Genomic DNA, 18,396 nt, shown 5'->3' with positions numbered 1-18,396 from the left:
GAAAATAATTGTAACTACTTCAAAGGACTGTGAGAGGACTGAATCAGGTCACGAATATGATTGCTTACAGTAGTACCTGACAATAGTTAAGTGCTCAGTAGACATTAGTTGTATTATTTATTGTTGTTGTTTTTATGGTTATTGACCAAGCTTCTTAGAACCCCCTTTCTCACCCTTTAATTGTCCTTTATTTCTCAATTGCATTCTTCTATGGATCTGGGATTCTTGAATGTTCTTTGACCTGGACCTAAAAATACCAAAGATGAGTTTGTAATAACTTAGGTGTCCAAAATAGCAGTTTTTCTTTATGCTGTTTAAATGGATTTTTCTTTGAATGTAAAAGACGTTTTCTTTCCACTTCATTGAGTATTTGTTGCATGACTCATATTTTATGCCAACATGTCTAAAAGTTGATTGGTTGGTAAAATTTTTGATTGATGCATTAAGCATTTTTGAACGGACTTTTTGCAAATATTCTCCTTAATTTTTACCCTGAGTGTACAACCCTATGTTGTACAGTTTAAAAAGATCTTCTTGACTATGTGTTAGCTACATTCATTTATTTATGTATTTCACAAATATGCTTGAGCACCTACTACGTGCCAGGCATTGTTCTAGTTACTGGTGTATCGCTTAAAATTGACCAGTGGGTTGAACAACGTGTAGGTCATTGATAATCTTGGCAGCTGGTGGCCTGATTGGAGTGTGATTAAGAAAGAAGAGGAGGAGAAAAATTGAAGAAAGCAAGTATGGATGATTCTTTTGAGGAGTTTTTCAGGGAAGAAGAACAAAAATATTGAGAAGTAAATGAAAGAAACTGCAGAATCAGGAGAGGTTATTACTATTATTATTATTATTATTGAGATGGGAAAATAACAGCTTGATTGGATGCTAATGAGAATGAGCCAGTATCACAGAAACATTGTTGATTCAGGAAAGAGAAGGAATAGTTGGTGAGGCAGTATCCTTGAGGAAGTGGGAGGGACGGAATCTGCACAAGAGGGAACACTGGCCTTTGATAGGAGAAGAGAGTCATTCACAGTAAAACAAAGAAGAAGTTGAATATAGGTCATTAATATCCATTAGCGAAGTTGTACTTAGTCACTCTTTCCTCTAGTTAATGGGGCTGCCACAGAACTGCGTCCCTCATAATGGATGCTTACTACCCGCTCTCCTCTATAGCTCCTTCTCCCTTTACAAGGCTCTATCTTCTACAAACAAGGACTCACCTCGATCTCTGCATTTAGCACAAAATCTTGTAATTATGTTTGTATGTCTCTATCTCTCTCATATAGTTCCTTTCATCTGCAAGATTAAGAGTAGGCTATGGAACGGAAATCAACTATTTTCCTCCAGCTAGTGAAAGGCTGTTTCTAATTTCTTCAATGAAATCACTAGTTGACTTACCATTTTCTGCTTTCAGCTCTTCCTAATTATCCCCTTTCTGTGTAGTGAAACTTAGCCCACAAAGTACACGTGGGACCTTTAGGATGTTAGTGTGTGTGAATTCATGTGTGTGTGTGTGTGTGTGCATGAATTTTTAATTAGAAATATTTTTGAAGGAAATAGGAATAATAAGTGGTTGGAAACTGCATGAAGATCAACGTTCTACATTTTCTTTCTGAACACATGCACTGAGTTAAATACCTGTGCACACGACTTACCCAAGCGACAGGAGCACTGGTCCTTTAGTAGGTTTCGGTGAAAGAGTTGCCCAAGGATGGACACACACTAAGAGAGAAGGCTGCTCTTTCCTCTTTAATTATGGTAGAAGAGGGAAGTTTTAGTTGCTTTAATTAATGCCTTGAGTTTCTTTGAAATTCCCTTGCTCTTCTGTACAACCATGATAACATCACAGCCTCTTTGTGAATTAGTTCCAGGAGCAATGGGGGATAGTGACTTTGTTCACATAAAATAGTCTTTGATTTCTTCTTATGTAAAAGCTGCTTATCATGGTTACCACCTTGGCTTTGCCTGTTGCTCTGAACCAATTTCTCTTTCCTATTATCAGAGTAATGTTTTACTTAAATGAAACTTCTGCTGGAGAATTCTTTTCATTTTGGAGTAGGGTAAAGAGGAAAATTATGGGGAGGGATGTATAAAATTATTTCCACTTGCTCTGGGCTTTTGGTGAACGTTAATATTCTTCATTTGATGGATGATCCTGGATTGGATCCTGAATCAGAAATGGTCAATAGGGTGACAGATGAAATTGGAAAAAAAAAAAAGGTTTGTAGATTAGATAGTAATAGGATATCAATGATGATTTCCTGATCTTGAAAATTATACTGCAGTTACGTTAGATGTGAAAATTTTAGGAATCTGGATGAAAAGTGTGATTGTTTGTACTATTTGTGCAACTCTTTTGTAAGTCTAAAAATTTTTTGAAATGAATAGTTGAAAAGCAGTTTGCTCATCAGAGTGATCTGAATTCATGCAGCTGTGGAAGGTGAGCATCTTAACAAAGCTAAATTGAAACCTATGTAAACTGGGTGATAATGTGAAAAAAGAGAAGCTACATTTTTGGGGCAATAGGAAGTCTGTTAGAAACCGCAGATTTGGGAGTAAGGCAAATAGAATTGGCGGCAATAGTGACCTTCAGGAATACCTTGGAAAAAATCCTAGAAATTGCTGAAGTAATGATTGTGATCACGTTTCACATGAGAGAGGTGTTAGATTTCCCTCTGTATAAACTTAATGGGTTAATCAAGGCCAATAGACAATAGAGAAACATGAGTTTGGGGTTATTAGGTAGAAGAAATTTCTGACAATGAGACATTAAAAAATAAAATGGACTGCCTTGTAACACAGGTTCATTGCCATTCCTGGAAAGTTAAACCAGACACCAAGTGACCTTTGGGTTTTAATACTGTAGAGGAGGATCCTGAATTGGGTAGGAAGCAAGCAAAAACAAGCTCTGAGTTCTTTTCCAATGTTAATAGTCTATGATTGTTTTTTCAATAAACATGTGAGTGATGCTCCCAATTATACAGTTTTCTGTATTGATACTACTTCTAGCACTAATATTATGTGTGTTTGTGTGTGTGTGTGTGTGTGTGTGTGTGTGTGTTTCTCCCCTAAGGTTCAGATGTTTAAAACGTTTTCTCCAAGATGATGATTTACATGGATTATATATGGTGATAATATTAGCTGTTGCACAGGACCTATTAAATGTGATTTATTTGTCTGTAGATCAGTAGCTCAAGACTGCTCCAAATATATCTACAGGGTGCAGGTTTGAAATTAATGTGCTAGAGTACTTTAATGTAGGCAGCATGCTGGCTGGATTTGCTGATGTTTGGTGCAGCCAAAGGCTCTTACCTTGATGGATGGTTGTTTCTTTCTTGATCAATGCATGAATCATCTCACCTAGGTCAACAAAGAGAGAAAACAGTGGGTGGGCCTGCCCACTGCTGGATTAAGTTCAAAGCCTGGAGAGAACTTTGCATTTGTAGGGTAGATACAGGAAAGTATGTTTATTTGAATCCCTGGAACATTATTCTTTTTCAACTTTATATTGCCTATGTCAGATGAAAAAGGACCAGTATTTTTTCTTTACTTGTTGGAATGGCTTAGATGAGATCATGGTAGAGCATCCTTAGACTTATGTTTGGGTTTTCTGCAAGCAATAACAGTTGATTTATAAATGAACCATATTACCAGGTTTTAACTATTAGATCAAAATAAACTCTTTAAAATATCTTCATTTAGTAGATTATCATTTCTCCTTAGGAAATAAAATAATATCCAAGGATATAATGCAACACTGCAATTGGTCAGTCTTGTTTTAATCTCTAGGATGAAGGAAGAGAATCTTCTACTCTATGTCAGGCACAAATGGTACCCTAAAAACCCCTAGAGGTGGACCATGAAAAGACAGCCTAAGAGATGATTAATTACCATTGTCATCAGAATTTGCAGTTTCAGATATTAGTTTTAAGACAGTCTTAAGACATTTAAGAATGTCTGGATCCAGTAAAAGTAAAGGGGCATTCTACAGGATAAATCCTTATTGACTTAAATTCAACAAACCAAAATATAGGTGCTGGAATGCATGAAGATCCATATCCATGGAGACGACCAACTGTGCTTGAAAAAACAAAAAAAGGGCTTTGGAATCAGGCAGATCTGTAGGAATTCAGACTCCTTTGTTTGCCGATTTTATGATCTTGGAAAAATGACATTATTCCTGAGTCTTAGTTTTTTTTATTTGTAAAGTGGATAAATACTATCTATTCCAAAGGGCTGTTATGAGCAGTAGAGGAAATAGTCTTGAGTACTTAGCATAGAGTACTGTCACAAAGTAGACACATTAAAATTTTCATTAAAAATTTAATTGTGTAATTATTTGTTTTTCTGCTAGACGGCAGTCTCAATTAGGACAAGAACTATGTCTATAGCTATTGTTCTTGGTATTCCAAGAATCTATCAGTATGCCTCAGATGTAATAACTGATCACTAAGTATTTATGGAGTTAATTATTTCAATAACTTTAGTTTCAATTCTCCTAGGAGTTTAACCAAAGTGTGGGATTGACCATTGGTGAGAATATCATTGAGGTAGGCAGTGGGGAAGCCGAGAACAAGCCTGCAATACCCTAGATTTGGCTACTTGACTCTTTCCATGTGTTAATTCAAAGCTTCTTTTCTTTCAAGAAGGGAAGAAATATCACTTGGGAACTGGAAATGTAACCTTCCTTTTAAAACTGGACAAATTCAACCTGTTTTGCGCTTACAACAAAACTCTGGAGCCTTGGCTGGAGGAGGAAGGCTGGGGCAGTGGTAGTCAGAAGGTGCCAGGAAGGATAAAGCAAAAAAGACTGGCAAAATCACGTCATTCTGGTTTCTCTCCTAAGTGCAATAATATTGATTGCCCTGAAGATCCTTTGCAAGGTGACAGTAGAATCGTGTCCTTCTGGATCTATTTTCCTTAAACGTCAGAGGAAGACAGCTGTTTCTGGCTCACTGGAAGCTATTCTAATTCCTTCAAGATTTGGAAACTGCTTTCATCATTCACATTAATCAGAGAAGAGATGACATTAACTTTCCCAGGTGATTTTTGGTCCCTTTCCAGAAGTCTCTCAAACCTTCCAGGAATAACAGCATATGTATGTTCTGCAAACAAATGAAATCACTTGTGCTCTCAGAGAGTCGCATTATGCAGACCAATTAGTTCAGAAGATGGCACATTATTTTTGAAATCTCTGCCATCAGGTCTCTATCGTTTAATTTCTCAGATGAGAATTTTTAATTTTTTTTTAAAAAAATACTAAGCAATTTTTTTCTTCCCTCTCATTTTCACTCGTTCCTTGTTTCTCCCCTCACAATCCATCTGAGGTCTCTGAATCACTTCTGATCTTTTACTTTTTTGTGTAATGAAAAGACTGACTTTTACTTCACATTTATAGAAATGAATGCTTCTGTATCAGAGCCCCCAAATTCTTCCCTGAGTGTTCCCCTAACAGCAGCTGACCGCTCTTTGATGTTAACAGCCATACAAAATGTAGGAACATACCAGAGCAGTTAAAAGGAATGTTTCTTCAACCATACTTGGCAGTTCACTTCTAAGATGGAGTACAATAAAAGCTTGCTACTGGTGAACATTTTGGAAGGAGAAAACAGGGAACTATTGTCTGATGTTAACTCTATGGGTCTGTAGAGACTTAATTATCAGTGTGGCTACTTGGAAAGTCACACCTTATATAAAATGCTAACGAAACTAAACAGCGAATGCGGCAGTGACGGAATTCATTGAGCCCATACTGTGCATCGGAAACCATGAGCTTTGAAGTTGGAAAAACCTGGCTTGAATTCCCGGCTCTGTGACTTGTTCTGTGGTGTCTATGAATCTCAGTGTTCTCGACTAGAAAATAGGTACACTTACATATATCTCAGGCATAGTTTCAACGACCAAATTGAGAGAATAAATATAAACATATGTAGCACCATGTATGTTTCCTTGCCCTCTCACTAGCCATAATTTGAGAAGGAAGGTCTGTCTTTGAAACTTATCTCCATCATGGATTATCTGTATAAATTTAGGGGAATTACCTACTGTTTGAGTTAGTTTATTTCTTTTTTGTGGAGATAGACACTTAGGTCCAGAGAGTTGAGTTAATCATTCTCTTCAGTTCAAAGGACATTACTGTCATTGGTCCATGCAAGTTTCCTCTCATTGTATTTATTCATTTCATTTTTATCCTTCTTACTCAGTCCTGTTACTCTGGCTTCCCATAGGTGAACCTTTTAATGTGTTTGATTGTATTCTTATATTTGTATATGTTCTTATAAAACATGTATTGTTACTTTCTTTGCACATAGTTCTAATTTACATAAATTATATTATACAATAGATCTTATTTTTTATCTTTTCCACTCAACATTATGTGTTAAAAGTTCTATGTTTTTTATGTATATATAAGTCTACATTTTATTCCATTGCATGTCTCCACTATATTTTACCCCTCCATTCCTCCAGGAATGGGCATCTAGATTGCCTCCAAGTGATAGGGATATAGAACCCTCATGCACTACGTGTGAGAGGGTAGATGGGCATGCCTCCTCCGGAGAGTAATGTACACGTGTGTGTGAGTATGTGCACATGTATAGATATATTTGTGTGTGAGTGTGTGTGTGTGTATGCATGCCCACACATGCATCAGCAGAGGGATAAAGATACAGATTATAGAGGATATAGAAGTATACACATACGCATGCACACATGTATGCTAGGACCTAGCAAGTTTTCTCTTGAAGTCTTGGTAATATAGGTTCATAGCATTACAGCCTCTGCAGTAGAGGAAAGTAAACTAGGAGGAGGCATGGACAAATGCTGGACGTCACTTCACCACTCTGCCATAGTCGGCTATTGCGCGTTACAGAAGACCCCAAGCCCCTTCTGGATTCCTTCTGGTGAGATTAAGGCAGGACTCCTAATCCTCCCTGGTCCATGGACCCCGTTGGCAGCTTGGGAAAGCCTATAGAACCCTTGTCAGGATGTCATTTTTAAATGCATAAAATAAAATTTATGTGATTACAAAGGAAACCAATCATATAGAAATTAAGTTATAAAAACAGTGAAACATATTGTGTTTATAATTATCTACATGTTTTTGTTACTATATTAAATAACAAAATTTAGAATCATGCCTAATAAATAATTGTCATAATTTTGAAGGAATGATGAATATAAAGGCTATTTCAGAATATCTGTAACAACTGTAATTTGATAAGAAAATATCTGAGATTAAATTGGCAACAAAGTCACAGATACTGCTGATACTACTGTGGTTTTCCATATATGTCACTGAAGGAAATGCTCTGAATTTCAGGTTCAGAACTCTTGGTTTAAGGAAAGAAAGTGGTCTGAGCCTTGGTCATCATTGGCCACTCTTGACAACACCCATTTGCTGTAAGACCACTGGCCATCTGCTTGGGTCAAGAATGCACATCTAAACTCTAAAAAAGATTCAGCTTTGGAAGGTACAGTATCCCTTCCTGTAACTCTGGAAGATTGGAGGTGAAGAAACACAAGGCTGAGAGGGTGACTGGCCACCAAGATCCGTTTTATTAACACACCATCCCAACAGGGCCTTTCTTCTACTCTGCTGTTGCTCTGTGGACTCTGGTGTCCCTTAATCCTTGAGGTGATGGTGTAGCCAATGATTTTCCCTTCCTGAGTGTGGGTGAGGGGGTGAAGGTTTGGTGAAGAGAAAGAGCATAACTGAACCTTCTTCAAACTCTCGTTCCTCTGCTCCCTCTGTCTGCTCTCTGCTCCAGACCCCAGCATAGCCCTTCCCAGCTTGTCTTTCACAGGTATCCTCCAACTCGCAAGAACCTTCAGATTCCCCAAGAGATTCTCACAGTTTTGCTGTTGTTCATTCTTCAGATTCACGCTTCTCTCTTGCTTCAGTAGTTTCTCCAGGCGTATTTTGAAGGGAGAAACCAGCAGTTCTTGCTAGTTCATCATCTTGAGAGGAACACATTAGTTTCGCTATCTGAAAAACAGTAATTTAACATAGTCTTTATAGGGTTGTCTTGAGAATGAAATGAGGCAATACAACATACTTAGCATGGCTGCTGGCCCATAGTAGGTACACGTCCTCACTGCTCATATGTGTTCATAATATGTAGCATGCCAGTGGTGGCCTGATATGTATCAGCGTCCACCTCTGGAAGTGAAGCATGTGGCAGCAGTCCTTCCTTCTGAAGCAGTGGCTCTCAACCTTGGTGACATATCAGAAGCACCAAGGAGCTTGTGAAAGTCCATGTGATCAGGGCCCACTCTTATCCAGTTATACTGGAATCTCTCAGAGAGGGACCCAAGTATTTGCATTTTTTAAAGTTTCTCAGATGATTCCAATGTGCAGTCAACATTGAGAATCTCTAAAGAAGGTCCCTGATTTGGAATTGTTCCCTTTCCTTTATACTTCTGTAACTCTGTGTAGTTCCTGCGAAGAATAAAATTTCTAGGTGAGATATTCAGTTTCTAAGTAACGTTATCAAACTTAATGTGTTACCCATACCCACTCACACACATGTGCATTGTATGTGTGATAAACCAAGTGGGATGGATTTGGGGAGAAAGAGGAGAACACATGACAGTTCTGGACATCCAGCACATAATCTTTTCAGTGGTAGGCGGACATATCTCCTATGAGTGTAAAATTCCTAAAATCAGTGAGCTGAGCCCTTTGGAAAAGGATTTGTTTACTTGAACTTAATAGGAAGAATACTGTAATATTCCCCGGGGTGACAACATCATTCGTTGTTATAAAGTTTGTCTCTGTAGTGTTGGGTGTGCAGGGAATTTGACCTGATGAAACTTGTGGTTCTGTATTATATGACTCATCGCTAATTCTTCTGGCTCTATGTAATTTGAAATAAACCGTATTTGGAACATATTATCTAGCGTTATTACGAACTCTAGTGTTTTAAAATTGCCTGCCAATTCAGAGTTATATCTGTATGTTCTTTCCGTGGAGGGAGGCATGAGAGTGGGAGAAAGACTTGGCACAAGGGGCCTTCCTGGGGAAGAGAGAGCACAGATGGCCCTGACAGTTGGGGGTGAGGAAATGCGAGCTATGGAAGAGATCGCAGCTGAAGACGAATTATGAACTTCCCCCAGAAAATGTTGCCTGAGCAAGAGTTAATGGAAGTTCAGGCATCCATATTGAATGAAAACAAAGACAGAGACAAATATACACAAGACTTCCTGTCCAGCCTCTCAAGGTTTTTTGAAACCCTTAAATTTTTGAATTTTTGAAACCCTTAAATCCACCATTGACGATCCAGTGGAGAAGTGGAATTCACCATTTCGTAGCGTGATTCTTATGTTTTCTTTCAATTTTAACAATGCCTTCCAACTGCCACTCTTTGTAACACCTAGCCAGCAGCTAAGAGCAGATTACCAGTACTAGAATGGTGCAAAGAAGAGAGCATGAAGGATAAAAATTATCCTTATGGCTGCCCCAAAGAAAAAATCTGAAGAAGGTAAAGCATGTCTGCAATATCCTTCTCTTCTCTTTAAAAACATCAATATTAGGGGCTGGCCCCGTGGCCGAGTGGTTAAGTTTGCGCGCTCTGCTGCAGGCGGCCCAGTGTTTCATTGGTTCGAATCCTGGGTGCGGACATGGCACTGCTCATCAAACCACGCTGAGGCAACGTCCCACACGCCACAACTAGAAGGACCCACAGCAAAGAATATACAACTATGTACCGGGGGGCTTTGGGGAGAAAAAGGAAAAAAAAATCTTTAAAAAAACCCATCAATATTAAAATCGCAGTAAGCCGTCTGTGAGTGTCTCTGGGTCAGTGTTCAGTTTGGAACAGACTCTTTCTGTTTTCCCCATCCCCAATCAAATTTCTCTCTCCTTGTCCTGTTCTCTCTGATTCCACTTTGCTAAGTGACAGTTAATTTGACAAATGACTCCTTACTAATAGATTGAGTGTTAATGTATTCATTAAAAAGTAATAACAAGCATTTATTGAATGCTTTCTATATGTCAGGAAATGTATTAAAAGTGTTCACATGTATTACCTCCAACCAAGTTAACATTTTCATTTTGAAAGATATCTAATGACTTAACCTGAGAAAATGGCCACAATGGCAGACCTTTGGGGACCCAGCTGAGGATAAACAGTGTACTTACTGGCTAGAAAACATGATAGAGGTTCTCAAGTCACAGCTGATGAGCTATCATTTATTTTGGAAGTCTTTAATCCATCAAGAACTTCATCCTAATTTAAGGGAGCCATACTAAAATATTTGTCGTACTTATTGTGGATTACAATTTAGTTGATAAATGGATAATAACACCTTAAGGGGGACTATTTTTAATGAAGTGTTATAATATTTTGTGGACTGCTTTAATTTCTTGCTCAGTAAGTGTATGTTTCTAGGCTGTGTGGGTTTAGACATATGAATTTAATAATTTCTATTTAAGTTTAAAACCATATCAGCCAGTAGCTGCTAAATTATAAATTGTGCTAGTGTTACACAAGCACTTTTAAAGGTCTAGGTAAAATTATTAATATTTTTTAGTATGCCAGAACTTATAAATTTAATTGTGGTTTGGCAAAAGGTAGAGAGCAATAGTTTGGGAAATTTGATTCATTTGGGAAATGAATAAAAATGGAGCAAGGATTTGTCTCTTCAATTTCAGGATGTTTTGCTTATCTGATTTGGAAATTATGCTCCTTAATCTGATAGGTCCACGTTAGAGGAAATGAATTCTGCTCTGGATAATTTTTTACGGTCACATAAGTAACAAGAGAAGTAGTTGATATTTCCTACTAGTTTGTTAGTAATGATAGTGAGAGAGCTGGATTATTTCTTATACTGGCATTACACTTGCTGGATCCATAATCTCAGATCTTAGATTGGATCACTCCTTCCCACTCCCCATCCTTCACGCCATCTATTTCCCACGAGATTAGGTAATTTGCTATACCTCCTTTACTAAAAGATGAGTGAACAACCCTGAGGATGGTGGCTGTGTTTTACTTATCTTTTCATCCACAGCATCTTGTTCATAACCTGCATCAAAATATTCAGAAGGACGTGTAGCTCTGACATCATGATTCCTCCAGTCTCTGTCTTTACGTGTCAAAATACTACCCAAACCTCGAGGTTATTCTTAAAATTCATCTTTCTTTTTTTTTTTTTAAAGCCAGGCTTGATCTTTCCAAGTGCTAATCTTTAGAAATGTATTTTCTATTTTCATGATAGTTATTGAGGATATTAATACCTTATAAATTGTAAATTCTTTGAGAATAGTAATAGTAATGTATGTTGATATGGTTCCCAAACTGTGCACTGTTGCACTCTGGGGTCCGACAGTGAATTTACAGGGGTGTTGCTGGCTATTTTAGACTCTCAAGGGAAGCAGTGACAGTTGACATCTGTCAGTCGCTGCACAAACCACAAGCTTGAGGTAGTTCACCGTTTCAATATTAGATCATACTATATTTCCATTCATGATGTCACATTTTGCCAAGTTGGATTTTGCTGTCATAACAAATGCAAAAAATTAATGTAGGGCAAGACATGAGAATAGCAATGTCCAATCTGATCCCAGCATTTGAGAATTTGTGCTGTGTTCAACAGGCATATACATCCCATTAATAAATAAGAGTAAAATAAAAAAATATTATGTTTTCTTTCAATTTTTGTGTATTATTTTCCAAATGGCTATCAACTTCTTACAAATAGTTAGTAAGTTGATAGGACCTAATTGCTTAAGAAATGAAATACTTAGATATTTCTTTTCACTAAGTGAGTGCTATGAAAAAACCTAATGAGACACTAAGGATGCTGTGAACCAAGAAAGTTTAGAAACCTCTGATATATTATGTGATATTTGTATTCTTTGCAATACCTAGAATGCCTTATATAGTAGATATTCAATGAATATTTTCTTATTTGAAATAACTTATGCCCATGCTATAGAAATGAGTTTACTTAAGCAGAATTTTGCTTCTATTTGATACAAATAAAATATATGGGGGCCAGCCCTGTGGCCTAATGGTTAAGTTCGCTCACTCTGCTTCAGTGGCCCAGGGTTTCACCAGTTCAGATCCTGGGTGCAGACCTAGCACTACTCATCAAGCCATGCTGAGGTAGCGTCCCACATGCCACAACCAGAAGGACCTAAAACTAGAATATACAACTATGTACTGGGGGGCATTGGGGAAAAGAAAAAGAAGAAGAGGAAATAAGATTGGCAACAGATGTTAGTTCAGGTACTAATCTTTAAAAAAAAATATGGAAGATTTCAAAATGAGAAAACAACAAACATCAGACACCCACATATGCATGAGTCTGTGCTAGGTACATTATTCATGAGATGAAGCGAGAATTTTGCCTTATATAGTTCCCAAGATATGGGTCATTCTTAAATTACCTTTTCATGTCATTTCTCTTAATAAAAAGACCTTTCTATATATCCAGACTCTTCAATTTCTGAGAAGATGAAAGAAAAAAGAGATATTTGACCTAACATCAGACTCATAGCATAATAAAGACTTCATTAATGAGGGTGAAGGCAGCATTAGTCTGAACATGGGCAGTCAGGGTCGGTCAATATAGGCCACCCAATCATGCTGCTACAGGTTTGGTTTTAGAGGACCCCTGAGGAAGCCTGCCTCCACAAAGCCCTGTTATTGATTACCCTTCACCATCAGATGCTAGGTAAATTACTTACACAAAATACCCACACATACTATTATATGAGATGAGGAGAAAATTGATACATCAGAACCAAGCAGTTTCTTACATTTAGCAGAAATCATTTCTAGAAGGATTTGTGCATGTACAATGAATATACAGGGGCATAGGACTTTCTTATTCTCTGAAATGGAAGAATTCCCACGTCTGAGGCATTTGCTAGAAAGGGCAGTCTGGAGCAGAGTATCATGGGAGATTAGATTGAATAGCCAAGATAAGTGAATATTGTCATGGACAGATGGGCAGAAAAAAGTAGAGAAGATCCAGGAAGAGGACGAAAGAAAACGAAAATCACACTTTGCAAAATTTACAGTTTTGCCTCAGGCCAGCCCTGGAGCTACCAGACAGTTTGATTGTCATTTAAAATCAGAATTCCTAGTTTACTAAAGAGAATGTGAACTTTAAAATATATCTACCTTCTTTCGCACTGGTTTCTGTAGGTAGATAGGGCAAAAGGGAGTCTTCTTGCACATAATTTCTTGGGGTCACTCAATAATAATAACTTGTAGAAAGTTAATTTCTGTTACTATTGAAAAAAATATGTTTCACATATGTCATTTTGTTGTTAGGGAATTGCGAAATTATGGTCAAGAAACGGAGTGGAAGAGAAAGAGGGAGTTGTTGCATCCCTTAGAAAAATGATTTGCGTGGTGAATGTGAGGTTTTGACTATTGTTGCATCAGTTAGCTTCAAAGTTGGAAACGGTGACGTGTGCAGTTGATTCTTTTTGAATAACCCAAATAAGGCTGTTAATCAGTACCTATATTTAGGTGCTATAGTCAGTTAACAATGAGCTTGTATTTGATAAGAAAAATATTACCTAAAACTTGAAAATAAAGCCAAAAGGATGATTCCATGTTGTTTCAATGTTATATTGGGATGTTGTTTAACAGGGTCATACAAGGTTTATTTAATTATCCAGGAGACTGTATATTTGTTTGACTTTGCTATTTATTTGGTTAGGGTCCAGACACTAAGAAGTTACATGTTGACTTGAGGATGTCTTCCAATAAAAGAGATAATCTCAAAGGTTACAGTTTTATTGCTCTGTAGGGCATTAATCAATTTTCTATCTATTACCAAATTAATTTCAGTTTTTCTTTGATTGACTCACTTATATACATCACCATTCCTAAGATGCTTTGAACTACGTTTATCATTTTACTGGTTCTGTCTTTAATTAATGAGCTGAAGAAAACATTAGGCACTTGGTCATTCTAAGTTTGCATAAGTCATATTTTTATCTTTTTGAAAATTATGCTGGGATACCAATCAGATAGATGATCTTTGCAACATTCTCTGATCCACCTCTCTAAATCAGTCAGATTTCACACTGTTAACTGTTTAGAATTCCAGACAGGCTTAAGCTATAATTCGGATGAGGGAGAAGTACTCATTAGAAAAACTGCCTATGCAATTCAAGTTATTCATGTGTGTGGGCCATATGTTTTCTGGCCAGAAATGATGCCTTTTAACTGGAATATATGTTGTATCCCCTACAGCAGACATCGCATTATCTTGGCAACTCAATGAAGCATATCTGGGGGATGGAAGTGGTAGGGAACGAAACTGATAATTGCTGAGTACCTACCATATGCTAAGCAGTACTTATTTATGCTCTAATTTGGCTTTTAAAATAGCCCGATAGGGTAAGACTATTATGCCTGTTGTATACATGAGAAAATAAAATTCAACGAGGTAAACTTATTTGGCCAAAATACACTACACATATTAAATTCAGGTTTGCCTGACTCCAAAGTCATGCTCTTTCCACTCTTATGGAACTGTACCTGGGGGTTATTTCTGTGACATTAGCTTGAAGCTATTAGATCAATGAGAATACTCAATAATTCACCAAAATCATGACTTTTTTTTCATTTGATAGGGATCAAGAATTTTGATTAAGAATTTATAATGACATTCTCAGCACCGTGCCACCCATAACTCACAGAGTTTATAATACGTGGAACTAGAACTAATAGACAAATGAAGTGAATGAAAGAAAATCTTTATAGAATAATTTTAAAGGTAAGAACTTCTTTATAATGATATATTTTATAGCAGATTTCAGTTTCTAATATCAAGTACCCTCTTCTAGGCTTCCAATTTGCAGAATTCCTCATCATGTTCATTTCAGGGGTGTTAGGGCTGCGTCCTGCTATGGAATTTGAAAGGGATGCATTCCCTTTCTTCCTGCCTCAGTGTATCTTTGGGTGGACACTTGCTGATTTTGGCTAGGTCAATAAGTCACTTTTCCTGAGATTCGGAAACTTTAATGGATGATGTAAATGTACAGGGCTACTAAGAGGTAAGTCTCACTGGAGTGGCCAAGGAGGCACACAGATCAGACTATTTCTACAGAATGATGTTTGCTGTGGCTACTACTTGGCTAATCCTTTGGAATTCCCTTGATATGGCTCAAACGGCTGACAGTCCCAGTGTATCCATTCTCCTCTTATACATTTTGGTAAAGTTTAAGCTGGGCATATGACTGACAATTACAGACTCAAATTTCCGTCCTTTCTTGTAACTAGGTGTGGCCAAATGACTAAGTTTTGAATAATGGGATGTAAGCAGAAGTGATGGTTTCAGGTACTGGATCATTTCCTTGCTCTGACTCTCCTTTCTTTCTTCACTTCTGCAGGTTTAAATGAGGTCATTGTATCAATGAAACTCTGACCTTGCAAAAAAGGGCAACTTAGGGATGGTAGACCAACAAAATGGAAGGGACCTTGACCCCGATTGACTTTGTAGAGAGAGCTGACCCTCCTCTATGGACTAGCTTGACTTTTATGTAAGAAAAAAGTAAAGTCCAGCAAACATCATCCAAAATATTTGGGCATCTCTTTATTATAGCAGTTGAGTCTCTCTCTAATTACTGTATTTAGATTCTTCCCATTTAGTTTATGCATGACCCTTCAGACTCCATCAACTGTACTCCTGATATCTCTCCAGTAAGGCCTCTTTTTGGTTAAGATAGTTACATTTTGTTTCTGTTGCTTGCCTCTAAGAACTCTGCCTGATACAGTTTCCATCATAATGTGACAGAGTGCTTTTAGTTTCTGAAGCCTCTGCTGCAGTAATCATGGTTCTTTGCTGATTATTTTCAGTGTACCATTGCCAGACATTAACTTTTCTCTCGATAGACCTATATTTATTAAATATGAGTTTAATAAACATGTGGACAGCTGTCATTATCATGCTTCATAACTCTCAAGAAAATTGTTTAAAAGATGGTGCAAGAAACTAAGGATACCCTGAGTTGAAGTGCTGGAAAAGATTAAATGAAAAATATGCTTAGTCCATCAGCTCCTCAGAGATCAGTCCCCAGACTCTAGTCTCCACCACCTAGCACCATGCCTGATACACAGTTGATGTCTAAGGAATGTTTGTTGAGTTGTTTATTGAATCTGTCATCACATTATCAGCAATAAGGGAGGAAATAAATCCCACTGAGTTCCTAATTAGGCAGCTTCTTAGAAATTAATTTAAAAATCCACATTTAAACATAGGTAAGGTCTGCGGCCTGCCTGGTGGCATAGGGGTTAAGTTCACTGACTCTGCTTTGGTGGCCTGGGGTTCACAGGTTCAGATTCTGGCCACGGACCTACATATCACTCATCAAGCCATGCTGTGGTGGCATCCCATATACAAAATAGAGGAATATTGACACAGATGTTAGCTCAACAACAATCTTCCTCAAGCAAAAAGAGGAAGATTGGCTACAGGTGTTAGCTCAGAGACAATCTTCCTCACCAAAACTAAATAAATAAATAAACATAGATAAGGCCATAAAAGCAGAATAGAATGCTATTATTTCTGTGCCTATATTTTCTGCATGTCTTTAGCAGACCTACTCTTTAAGCTGAGTATCTTCTGTGTACTCCTTCACAATCATTCTTCATCCCTCTGTAGGCTGCTCAGTGCCCCAAGAGGCTGGCCTTATGGATGACATCAGTAGGGTTCCTGGGTGCTCAACTTCCTATTGTATTCCCATTCTTCAAAGGTCAGCCTTGGGGGAGAGAGCAGTGAGGGAGGAGAGTGAGGTCAGAGTGTTGAACTGGGTGGTCCCTTGACTGAAGGACACTGCTCTCCTTAAGAATTCCAACTCTTCATAACCATCTCTCCGTCCATCAAGAGCTGAATAACTACTCCCTTAACTCAGCTCTTAGGACCTAGAAGTGCTAACAGCTCAGATACTATTAGATCTGGGGTACTGCACTATCCCTTTGATTTCCCCTACAACCACACCTTTATAATAACCATTTGTAAACAAACTTTCCTTGGTTATCCTAATTTTTGTATGCGTCATTTCTTTCCTGTTGAACTCCTGGTTGATACTCCTTATATTCAGAATTTGGACCTAGAGTGTTGTATTAGCTAGCGTGTAAACTAACAAAGAGACTCAATATACAGTGGATTAAAAAAATATTGGAGTATGTGTCTCCTTCATATGGAAATCAGAGGAAAGTGGCCAGGGCAGAGTGGGTACCAGCTCTGCCCTCCTTGATACATGACTTCCCCTGCGTGAGGGGATCCAAGTTAACTGCCCTGGCCTCACCATCCGCCAGCCAGCAGTAGTGAGGAAAACAACCAATGGAGCTCACACTCTATCCTTTTAAAAGCAAGACCCGCAGAATGGAGCACACTGCTCGCACTCATATTGCATGGGCATTACCTTAGCCTCATGGCTGCAGTTAGATGACCGAAAGGCTGGGAAATTCAATCTTTCCTTGGGCAGTAATGTGCCCTGCTTACATTCTATTACTATAGAAGTAGAGAAAAATTGTTATTGGGAAGTGACTAATTTAAGGCCAGAGGCTTATTTTGGTTCAAGAGGAGCCAGCCAGACACGGACTCCACCCCAGGGATACAATACTGAATAAGATGTTTCCTCCTGTCCATGAATTGATGGCCTAGTTAGAGAGACAAACAGCAAGACAAATAATCTCAACACAATACATGTGACATGAGAAAGGTCTGGCCCAGGTGCTACAGGAGCATGGGGGAGGGACAGTTATTCCAGGTTTGTAGCTCCAGAAAAGCATAAAAAAGGAAGTATTTGAGCTATGGCTTGAAATCATGACAGCAAACTGGTGCCCTGTCACCAGGTTAATGACCTATACAACTGCCTGTCCTTACATGGAAAAGAGTCCATGATGATCTAAAGGTCTGCCAAGCTCCTGCTCCCCTGACCTAAGTGGATCTTTCTGCGTCCTGTTGCTATAGCTTTTGCTATGCAGTCTTAGAAAAACTGAGTCATGCAATCCTGAGCTGTACTGATTTACCCTAAGGCCATTGCCGGAGTTAGCAGAAACCAAAAATGGCCTGGAGTAGGAAGAGAATGATGTTCAGGTTTGGCGCTCTCCATGCAACAAGAGAACAACACAGTATGGGAACAACCCAACCCCTTATAACCTCCTTTTGAGAAAGTAAGGGACTCTTGCCAACCTGCACAGGAAACTGCATTGAGCTGTTGTTCTCATTCTCTCTGAGGCCAGCGGTGCATTCCAATATTAGAACATCTGAGACCAGAGTGACCACATATCTTAGAAAAGAATGACCTCCAGTTGTTCAAACATATTTGTTGAATGTCTGCTACATACCACACACTGTGCTAGAAGCCAAGGAGTTTCTCTTAATCTCTTATATCCTTATAATAAATCTTCA

The 18,396-nt window shown here is 38.2% G+C and overlaps 1 long non-coding RNA gene across 1 annotated transcript in view; it reads left to right on the top strand.

Moving 5' to 3' along the window:
- The window catches only part of LOC123286879 (uncharacterized), a 166,332-nt gene that overhangs the window by 82,149 nt on the left and 65,787 nt on the right, over positions 1-18,396 (top strand). The gene's annotated exons all lie outside the window — the stretch shown is intronic.

The sequence above is a fragment of the Equus asinus genome, chromosome 7 (genome assembly GCF_041296235.1).
Source record: "Equus asinus isolate D_3611 breed Donkey chromosome 7, EquAss-T2T_v2, whole genome shotgun sequence".
NCBI classification, from domain to species: Eukaryota; Metazoa; Chordata; class Mammalia; order Perissodactyla; family Equidae; genus Equus; species Equus asinus.
Note: the sequence above shows the minus strand (reverse complement) of the source record. Positions and strands in the feature narration are given on the sequence as shown.